This window comes from Macrobrachium rosenbergii, chromosome 54, assembly GCF_040412425.1.
Source record: "Macrobrachium rosenbergii isolate ZJJX-2024 chromosome 54, ASM4041242v1, whole genome shotgun sequence".
NCBI lineage: Eukaryota > Metazoa > Arthropoda > Malacostraca > Decapoda > Palaemonidae > Macrobrachium > Macrobrachium rosenbergii.
The window spans coordinates 27,329,948-27,340,697 of record NC_089794.1 but is presented as its reverse complement, the minus strand read 5'-3'; positions in this window follow the sequence as shown (position 1 = coordinate 27,340,697).

The following is a 10,750-nucleotide window of genomic DNA, read 5'->3' as shown; positions in this document are numbered from 1 at the left end:
ATGGTGGACTAACAGTTGGGTTTGTGTACTTTTTCCGGTACAAAACCATGTTGTCCTATATTGAACAATCTATTTTTCATTAAATGTTTCATTATATTTTTTTTCATTACCCTTTCATATACTTTCATAATATGAGATGTCAGACTCACAGGCCTATAATTACTTGCCTCTAGTCTTGAACCACTTTTGAAAGTAGGAGTAATATATGCTAATTTATGCTCATCATAAATCTTGCCTGTATCTATACTTTGCCTTAATAATATTGCTATGGCTTTGCGTGATTGAATGAACCACTTTCTTTAACAATATGGCAGGTACTCCATCTGGTCCTGCTGCTGATCCATTTTAATTTCATTAATAGCCTGCACAATATCGGCTTCTGTAATATCTATATCTGATAAGTATTCAGTATTTTCATCTCTTATTTCTGTATCATTATCTTCATTGTCAATTCTAGGTGTAAATTCACTCTTATATCTTTCTGCTAATATGTTACATATTTCCTTTTTCATTCGTTAATCGCCCTTCAATTCTTAGAGGGCCTATTTCTACTCTTATTTTATTCATCTTTTTGCATATGAATAAAAATTTTAGGGTTTTGCTTGATATTTTGTAGTGTCATTTCTTCTAGGTTCCATTTTTCATTTTCTTTTGATTGTATAATCTTTTGTTCTGCATTTTCTATCTTACTTTTTAGTTCCATCACTTTCCATGCATTCTTTTCTTTTGCAAGAGCTTTTTCCACTTTCTAATTTTCTGGAACAAGATCCTTCTGTCTCTTGGAATTCGTGACTGATGCTTACTTTTTTTTCTTCGGTATATATTTTTCCACTATTTCCTCTAATATTTTATATAATATATCGGTATTTACCTGTATATCATCACTTACAAATATGTTTTCCATTCTTTGTTTAATTCTTCATTTATTTTTGACCAATTTATATTCTTACTATAGAAATTGTATTTTCCATATCCTTCCCATTTTTTCGACTCTTGCTTTTCTTTGTTTCGTATGTTCTGGAACGGACTGTTAGTTCTATGACATTATGGTCCGAAATACTCGTGTTATATACTATTATTTCTTTAACATAGTTCACCTCATTCACAAATACTAGGTCTAAAATAAGAGAGAGAGAGAGAGAGAGAGAGAGAGAGAGAGAAAGAGAGAGAGAGGGAAGCTATAACTGAACAGAATATATGTATAGGTTTCAGGAGGATATTTCTGTGTTAACTAAATTTGAGAGAGAGAGAGAGAGAGAGAGAGAGAGAGAGAGAGAGAGAGAGAGAGAGAGAGAGGGTTATGATTGAATATAAGTTATATGTAGAGTTAACTACGGTATATCCGTACTTACTGAATTTGAGAGAGAGAGAGAGAGAGAGAGAGAGAGAGAGAGAGAGAGAGAGAGAGAGAGAGAGAGAGAGAGAATTCAATCTTGCAACCATAATAGCAGTTCCTCTCTAAATAACAGAGAGAGAGAGAGAGAGAGAGAGAGAGAGAGAGAGAGAGAGAGAGAGAGAGAGAGAGAGAGAGAGAGAAGGGTTATGACTGAATATAAGTTATATAGAGAGTTAACTACGGTATATCTGTACTTACTGAATTTTAGAGAGAGAGAGAGAGAGAGAGAGAGAGAGAGAGAGAGAGAGAGAGAGAGGGTTACAGCTGAATAAAAGTTACATATAGAGTTTACTAGGGTATATCTGTACTCACTGAATTTGAGAGAGAGAGAGAGAGAGAAGAGGTAGGCCTATATAATTGAATATAAGATATACTTGTATCACAAGGTGAACAGAAAATTAGGGTTGTGGAAGATATTTCTGTAATGGTGCAAAGAGAGAGAGAGAGAGAGAGAGAGAGAGAGAGAGAGAGAGAGAGAGAGAGAGAGAGAGAGAGAGAGCCCACTGTAGACCCAAGTTATCGCAAAAACTGATCGTTAGTCATCCTGTGAAGACAAAAAATGATTTATAGTCTTCATATCAGAAATGACGAATGCCCAAAACCGCGGTTCTGTGAGATGAATATTGAATATTTATTCCTCCAAGACTTTTATTTCCGAAATAAATCTGTGTGGATGAGAAGACAGCATAAGTAATCGGAAATGAAATATGAAATAATTTTTTTTTTTTCAGAATTTTTAGACTTTTTAGAGCAATAGCAAAATTGTTTTCCAAGACGTGACTTCGTGGCTTCAGGGATAGATCTACAGTATTGCTGTCAGTGCACCTCACGGGGTGCACCGTAGGCATTACTAAAAGTTCTTTGCAAGGTGCCTTCGGCCCCTAGCTGCAGCAACCCCTTCGTTCCCTTTACTGTACCTCCATTCATATTACCTTTTTTCCATCGCTCTACCCACACCCTCTCCTAACAATTATTTCAACATCGAGATTTTCCTCCTGTTAAACCTTCAAACCTACCTACTCTCAGTTTCCTTTCCAGCGGCGAATGACCTCATAGTTCCCAGCGTTTGGCCTTTGGCCTTAACTTTACATTCCATTCTATTCTATACAATATTAAGGCTTGAAATCAGAGTAAGTGGCGTGTCCCGATAGCTGAAGAGCGTAAAATGAAAATAAAATGAGAATGAGTTGAAAGGCCACGTTTTAAATGAGTTCTGTCAATTAACTTGCAACAACAAAACCTTTCCTGGAGATTAAAACCGCCCCATACCAAATATTGCAGAGAGAAAATTGCAGCGCTATTTTGAGATTAAAAGTTACGTTGTATACGCTCTCGTGGAGGAATACGGTATTAAAATGCTTGCCAGTTTATTGTATGTGTTGGCGCGGAATTGGACTTTAATGATGGAGGCGGTGTCGTATCGGGCGGTTCATGTGATGGGCTGTTTACTACCTAAACATATGCACAGACTTATGTATGTATGTATATATGTATATATATATATATATATATATATATATATATATATGTATATATATGAACATTTATGTATATATGTAAATACATTTTTATATATATATACTGTATATATATATAATATATGTGTTAATATATATATATATATATATATATATATATATATATATATATATATATATTTATATATATATATAAATACATATTTTATATATGGACCTCATTCAAACTGGATGGTATTTAATGGAGTTTTTATTATATGGACAAACAGTCCACATTATCAAGTATCCGGATACTTGATAATGTGGACTGTTTGTCCAAGAAAGCTTGTAACTTTTGAATATATATATATATATATATATATATATATATATATATATATATATATATATATATGTATGTATGTATGTATGTATGTATGTATAACCTCTTTCTAATGGTTTAAACCTCTTAAATTTTTTGAAAAAATATGAAAATATACAAGAAAACAATATTTTTATAAGTCTGTCTTCCTCTAACCCCCGCAGGGGGGCGGTGCCGCCAGTGCACCTCATGCGGTGCACTGTAGGCATTAAGGTTCTTTGCAGCGTCCCTTCCTTAGGCCCCTAGCTGCAACCCCTTTCGTCCCATTTATTGTACCTCCTTTCATATTCTCTTTCTTCCGTCTTACTTCCTCAAACCTTTCCTAAGCAATTATTCATAGTGCAACTGCGAGGTTTTCCTCCTGTTACACCTTTCAAACCTTTTACTGTCAATTTCCTTTTCAGAGCTGAATGACCTCATAGGTCCCAGTGCTTGGCCTTTGTGCCTAAATTCTATATTCAGTTCAATTCAGCTCAATTCCTCTAACAATGTTAAACGCACACACAAAATCATTTCAAAACATACTGAATATAAACTCCATATCGAAAACGTATGAAAATTCAAAGGGCAATTACCCCCCCCCCCATATACTCTCGTAATTTATGAGCATCAATTTATAACGGGAAATTGCACGAGGTCTTTTTAGCATTAGGAAACGTGAATAAATTCAGAATTTCTGTTCATAAAAGCAATGAAATTAATTTCCGATGCGGAAGCACGCACTCGCCCGGCCAAAAATCGACAACAGAGTAAAAATGGGCATTGTACTCATTATATTCCCCTTGGAGGTCGTGAATGGTATCGGTTGTGTTTCATGTCTTCAGTCATACACATGTGTATGTATGTATGTATGTATATATATATATATATATATATATATATATATATATATATATATATATATATATATATTTATATGGCAGAAGAATAATTAAAACCTCACAACGAACTCATTTCCTATGATCACTGGCGTTGAATTAAGTAACGTAATCCAACAATCCACAAAGGCTTGCGAAAATCTGACAAAAAATCCTAGCGGGAGAATCAAGAAGACCCAATGTCTGGTCTGTGAGGTCCCGAGACCCAGAATTTAGCATCAGAATTTATAAGACAGAATCTGATTGCCCCGCCCGAGATACCGCTTATCTGGAAATGAATCGGATCTTCAGTATCACAGAGGCTTATGAACTGTCATTAAAAAGATCTCTAGGCATTAGGATTCTAAAGGATTTTAACGTTCAGCGACATGCTGGTGGTAGTTTTGGGGAGAGGGGAAAGTGTTGGGGTGGGGTGGGGGGACTGGTATAATGCTTAGGCACTGGAAAGAGAAGTGCTTGGCACTTCTTTTCGAGGTGAGAAGTGTTTTATATTTGAAGATACTTCTGTGGTACTTTAGAGAATGCATACATGGTGTTACATGTATTCAATTCAACGATATATTAATATATATTTTTTTACGCTATTTTTTCCTAAGTTAGGAAAAGCAGTTCTCTCTCTCTCTCTCTCTCTCTCTCTCTCTCTTCATTATAAAGATAATAAGTATATGTAGAAATAGGAACTTGATATTCATAGTTTATGTAGATTCACCTACCATTTATCTCTCTCTCTCTCTCTCTCTCTCTCTCTCTCTCTCTCTCTCTCTCTCTCTCTCTCTCTCTCTCTCTCAAATATAAGGAAAATAAGTATGTGTAGAAATACAAACTTGAAATTTATAGTTTATTTAGATTGTAAGTTGCAAATATTTGATATTCACTTACGATTCCTCTAGCTTTTCTCTCTCTCTCTCTCTCTCTCTCTCTCTCTCTCTCTCTCTCTCTCTCTCTCTCTCTCTCTCTCTCTTCAAATATAAAACAGTAAATATTTTTAGAAGTAAACACTCAGCAGGTATGAATATGTTAAGACTGTACGATCACATATTTTATGTCCGAACCAAATATTTTATGTTTGCTTATGATTCACCTACCATTTCATTTCTCTCTCTCTCTCTCTCTCTCTCTCTCTCTCTCTCTCTCTCTCTCTCTCTCTCTCTCTCTCTCTCTCTCTAAATCCAAAAGCAACGAGCGTTCATAACGGCAGTATGTGCCGTGTTTTAAGAAACGGGGATAAGATATCGGAGAGAGAGAGAGAGAGAGAGAGAGAGAGAGAGAGAGAGAGAGAGAGAGAGAGAGAGAGAGTGGGATAAGATAAATTTTATCCCCCAAAACAGCAGCGCAGAGAGGCTCTTAAATAGAGCGACCACCCCAGCCTTCGCTTGGAGCATGTTGCATACTAATGCACACTCAGCCTCTCTCTCTCTCTCTCTCTCTCTCTAAAGAAAATAAAGTTCAGTAGAAATACTGCTTTTGTAGATTGTACGGTGCTTATAGTTTCACTTGCAGTTCACTCTCTCTCTCTCTCTCTCTCTCTCTCTCTCTCTCTCTCTCTCTCTCTCTCTCAGTTATAAAGAAAATAATTATCAGCAGCAATACTGCTTTTGTAGATTGTACGATGCACATAGTTTCACGTGCAGTTCACTTTCTCTCTCTCTCTCTCTCTCTCTCTCTCTCTCTCTCTCTCTCTCTCTCTCTCTCTCTTCTAAAGAAAATAAAGATCAGTAGAAATACTGCTTTTGTAGATTATACGATGCTCATAGTTTCACGTGCAGTTCACCTTTCTCTCTCTCTCTCTCTCTCTCTCTCTCTCTCTCTCTCTCTCTCTCTCTCTCTGGGAATCAGTGTGGCGTTGCTCTGCAGTCATTCATTTTGCAGCAGCCGGAGAATTAGTAGTATAGCAGCAGCAGCAGCAGTAGAGGGAGTAAGATCAGTAGTCTGCATGCGTGTTTGTTTTTTATTAAGGAATATTATAGATGAAGCGTTCGTGGTGTCCATTAGAGGAATCTGGCTCCAAGTTTTCGCAGGACGAAGTGTTGGGAGGGGAGGGAGGGGTGGGGGGTGGGGGGGTGAGTTGGAGCCACCAGATTGCTGAGTCTAAGGGAGAATTTAGATTTTCGTTTTGGGTCTTTCCTAGCTTTTTGTTTCCTTTTGTTGTTCACCCTATCGGTGATAACCTGTTTTTGCCGAGTGAGGGTTTTAATGTTTCACGGCGTAAATCCATATTTTTTTTTTATATTCAGGATGAGATATGAGTGATTGTATGCTTTTATTTTGGCTATAAGTCTTGACCAAAACGCGAAGTTATTATTATTATTATTATTATTATTATTATTATTATTATTATTATTATTATTATTATTATAATAATAATAATAATAATAATAATAATATTAATAATAATAATAATAATAATAATAATAATAATTATTATTATTATTATTATTATTATTATTATTATTATTATTATTATTATTATTATTGTTCTTACGCTTGCCGGACAAAAACAATATTCTTAGAGAGCAACGATAAATCCAGTACGGAGATGACAAGAAAGAATTGAACTGATAATGAGATAAAATGACAATTCATCATTGAGGTTTGATAAAGAATAGTGAGTGCACGCAATCTGTCCATTACCATAAAAACCTGTTCGCAGTGAATATTGGTAATAGTAGGGTTATCATATGAGAGAGAGAGAGAGAGAGAGAGAGAGAGAGAGAGAGAGAGAGAGAGAGAGAGAGAGAGAGAGAGAGAGAGAGGATTAAGGTGGATCAATATAAGAAAGACGTAGTTTTGTTTTCTTTCCATGGTTTGTGTGTGTGTGTGTCTGTATGAGAGAGAGAGAGAGAGAGAGAGAGAGAGAGAGAGAGAGAGAGAGAGAGAGAGAGAAAAGTGATTACGGTGGATCAGTATAAGAAAGACGTAGTTTTGCTTCCTTTCTCTGGAGAGAGAGAAAGAGAGAGAGAGAGAGGGGGCGATGATTATGTATATGTGATTCACCTGTAAATAAACTTTGCCTTTGTATTTGTGGGTGAGAGAGAGAGAGAGAGAGAGAGAGAGAGAGAGAGAGAGAGAGAGAGAGAGAGAGAGAGAGAGAGAATGAAATGAAACGAGGAGTTAAAAAACAATAATGGAAACGAAAATAAAAACATCAGCAAAGAAAAAATCCTCTTGTACCAAGAGAGAGAGAGAGAGAGAGAGAGAGAGAGAGAGAGAGAGAGAGCACAAGATGCCAAAGCCGGAGATGAGTGAAAGAGAAGACGAAGACTTTTGGCGAGAGATGAAAAGACAACTCTCGTGATGATTCTTCGATTATCAATACGCTTTCAAACACTCTATTGATTTCCCGTCCAAGTCCTCATCTGATGAGAAATGATGGTTCTCTCTCTCTCTCTCTCTCTCTCTCTCTCTCTCTCTCTCTCTCTCTCTCTCTCTCTCTTCTGGTACAAGAGGATGTTTCTTTGCTGAACTCATGTTTTATTTTCGTTTCATTTCTTATTCTTTAATTCCTTGGTTTTCTCTCTTCTCTCTCTCTCTCTCTCTCTCTCTCTCTCTCTCTCTCTCTCTCTCTCTTCTGGTACTAGAGGATGTTTCTTTGCCAAGCTAATGTTTTTATTGTCGTTTCATTTTTTTTATTAATTCTTACGTTTTCCTGTTTATCTGTTGACCATTTTTCTTTCTATTATTTTATTTATTACTCGTTTCTTTCCCTTGTTGGGGAAAGGAAAATAAATGTCATTTTTCTCATTATTTTTCCGGATATTCCGACGTTTATTTATTTAGTATTTCTTTGCTTTATCAAATCTATTGCATATTCTCTTCCTCCCCTTCATCATTTATTTACCTTACCTCTCTTTCTGTTTTGGGTCATTCAGTGTAAATAATACGAATATAATTCCATTTTCTAAAGCAGCCTAATTATAAAAGACGAACTTCAGGTGGAGAGGAGATAAAATAAAGATTTTGTTTTTTAAGTTTTTCTCTATAAGATAAAAGGAAGTTTTACAAGTCCTATTTCCGAGTTGTCATTAAGAGACGAAAAATATACTCGACATTAAGCTGTTTTCTATCGGGGCTGGTCTCCCTCCCCCCCTTTTCACTCCCCCCAAAAATGGGGATTACTGCTTAAGCATACACAAGAGGTTCATCAGCAACCAGTCGAATCCTTTTATGAACATTGCACTATTCACCCACTATCTTCCTTATTCCCTTCTAAGTTTACCATATTATCTTCCATTCTTCCCACATGGGCGAACCATCCCACAACACTCATATATCCATTCAGCGATACCTAACACTCTCATCACTCATAAATAAACGCCACATTTCTCATTGAATCAGTTCTTCTTATTCCATATATCGTTTATCATGCAAACACTCTCTTCTCTCTCTCTTCATCTTCCGTCTTTCTTCTTTCATCATATCCGGCTCCACACTTCACTTCTATAGAGGAGAGTGGGCTCAACAATCCCTTCATAAAATCCATCCTTGGCTTCTATACTTACATGCATACATACATACATACATACATACATACATACATATATAGGCTATATATGTACATACTGTATATATGTATATACATATATATACATATGTATATACATTCATATTTACTTTGGAAGCTTGAATTTCAAGTCAGTGGATCCTGTGATGGGCATGTCCCATATGAATAGGGTTCATCTTTTGCATAATAATAATAATAATAATAATAATAATAATAATAATAATAATAATAATAATAATAATAATAATAATAATAATAATTATTATTATTATTATTATTATTATTATTATTGACTGGGAATGTCTTTAGCTTTTAAGGTTTTAATAATAATAATAATAATAATAATAATAATAATAATAATATTATTATTATTATTATTATTAATAATAATAATTATTATTATTATTATTATTATTATTATTATTATTATTATTATTATTATCAATGAGTGGGAAGGTATTTAAATCTTACGCTTTAACAACAGGAAACTTGCTAAATTTACATTCCTCATCCCCACGAACAACCATTGATAGCCTAATATCGAGTGAAATGACCACAAGTGACAACCCCTCTTTCCCTTCCATAAACCATCCACGTGGCACCTGGCATTACCATACGCATCTTTCTTCAAAGGGAAATATATCGAACAAGGATGAAATGAAATACAGGACTTATTCTCATAAACGTAGCAAAATCATGGAGCGCCATCTCTGACAGCCTATAAATCGATTTGTCAGATACACTTTGCAACTTTCCGAAGCGGAAGGTTAGGAATTGTCATGTCTCGGGGAGTTGGTGTTGTGGGGTTTAGAAGAGGTTGTATATTGTTGTTTTTATTCTTGTTATTATCATCTTTGGGTTTTAAAAAAGGGTTGCATACTTTTATTGTTAATATTATTATTATTATTATTATTATTATTATTATTATTATTATTATTATTATTATTATTATTTTTGGGTGTAAAAAATGTTGCATGGTTTTATTATTTGGGTTTAAAAAATATTGCATACTTTATTATTATTATTATTATTATTATTATTATTATTATTATTATTATTATTATCATCTTTGGGTTTAATAAAAATTATTATTATTATTATTATTATTATTATTATTATTATTATTATTATTATTATTATTATTATTATTATTATTATTATTTTTGTTTTAAGGAACAGCTTAAAATATGGCACTTTGTCTGAACGTCCAAAACATTAACCACGAAGAAAAATGAAAAGGACTTTCAATACATGATTTTAGATGACAGGCGTTTGCATGCCTAACAGATTGTCAGATTCGTGGGCATGTGTACTGACTGATGCATTCAGTACTGTTTTGATTGACAAGTTTGGGATATTCACCCCGTTAGCAAGAAGGGGACTACGAGATTGGAATGCTCTAGAATACTATTGACTGATTTATGGACTAATCCAGGTAGTTTCTACAAAGGTCTGGTTACCCTAGATCGTAAAAGATTTCACCACTTTGGATCCATTCAAAATCCCACATAATAGAAACCCCATGATTCCCACCTTCCAAAAAATCAAGCCATTGGCTTCTGTCAGTAATTTGGAGGTCATTGTATTTTGGGATTCTGAGTATGTTCTCAGGAAAATTACCTGGAAAAAGGCCTCAACCACTTTAAGGGTGCAGTACTGTTCAGAGCAGAGGCATCTGATGAAATAATCGGGACCAGATTCATAGGGAAGCTAAGAGCTGATTCTCCAGGCCATTGGCCTGTTGTCCACACAGCTCAGTAGGATGTGGCTAGCAGCCAACAGGGTCTTTTATATTGCTGTCTCATGCCCCTTATTCACCCGAGGTAGAGCTGCCAGTCTTCTGCCTGTTTCCTAAACTTCAGTTCCACAAATTTAGGAGTAAAGAGAAATTCTTCTATATGTGGTGGCATATTTGGACGTCCAGGTTGCAGACTGCTTATGGAATAAGATAGTATTGCATGAATTTCGATGGACCTTTTGTTAACCTTTCTGGGTATTTTTATTATATTGTACGGAAGATGAACCATGTTCATATGTAACAAGCCCACAAAAGGGGCCATTGACTTGAAATTCAGTCTTCTAAAGAATATAGTGTTCATTTGAAAAAGTAACAAAAGGTAATAATAAGAAATACAG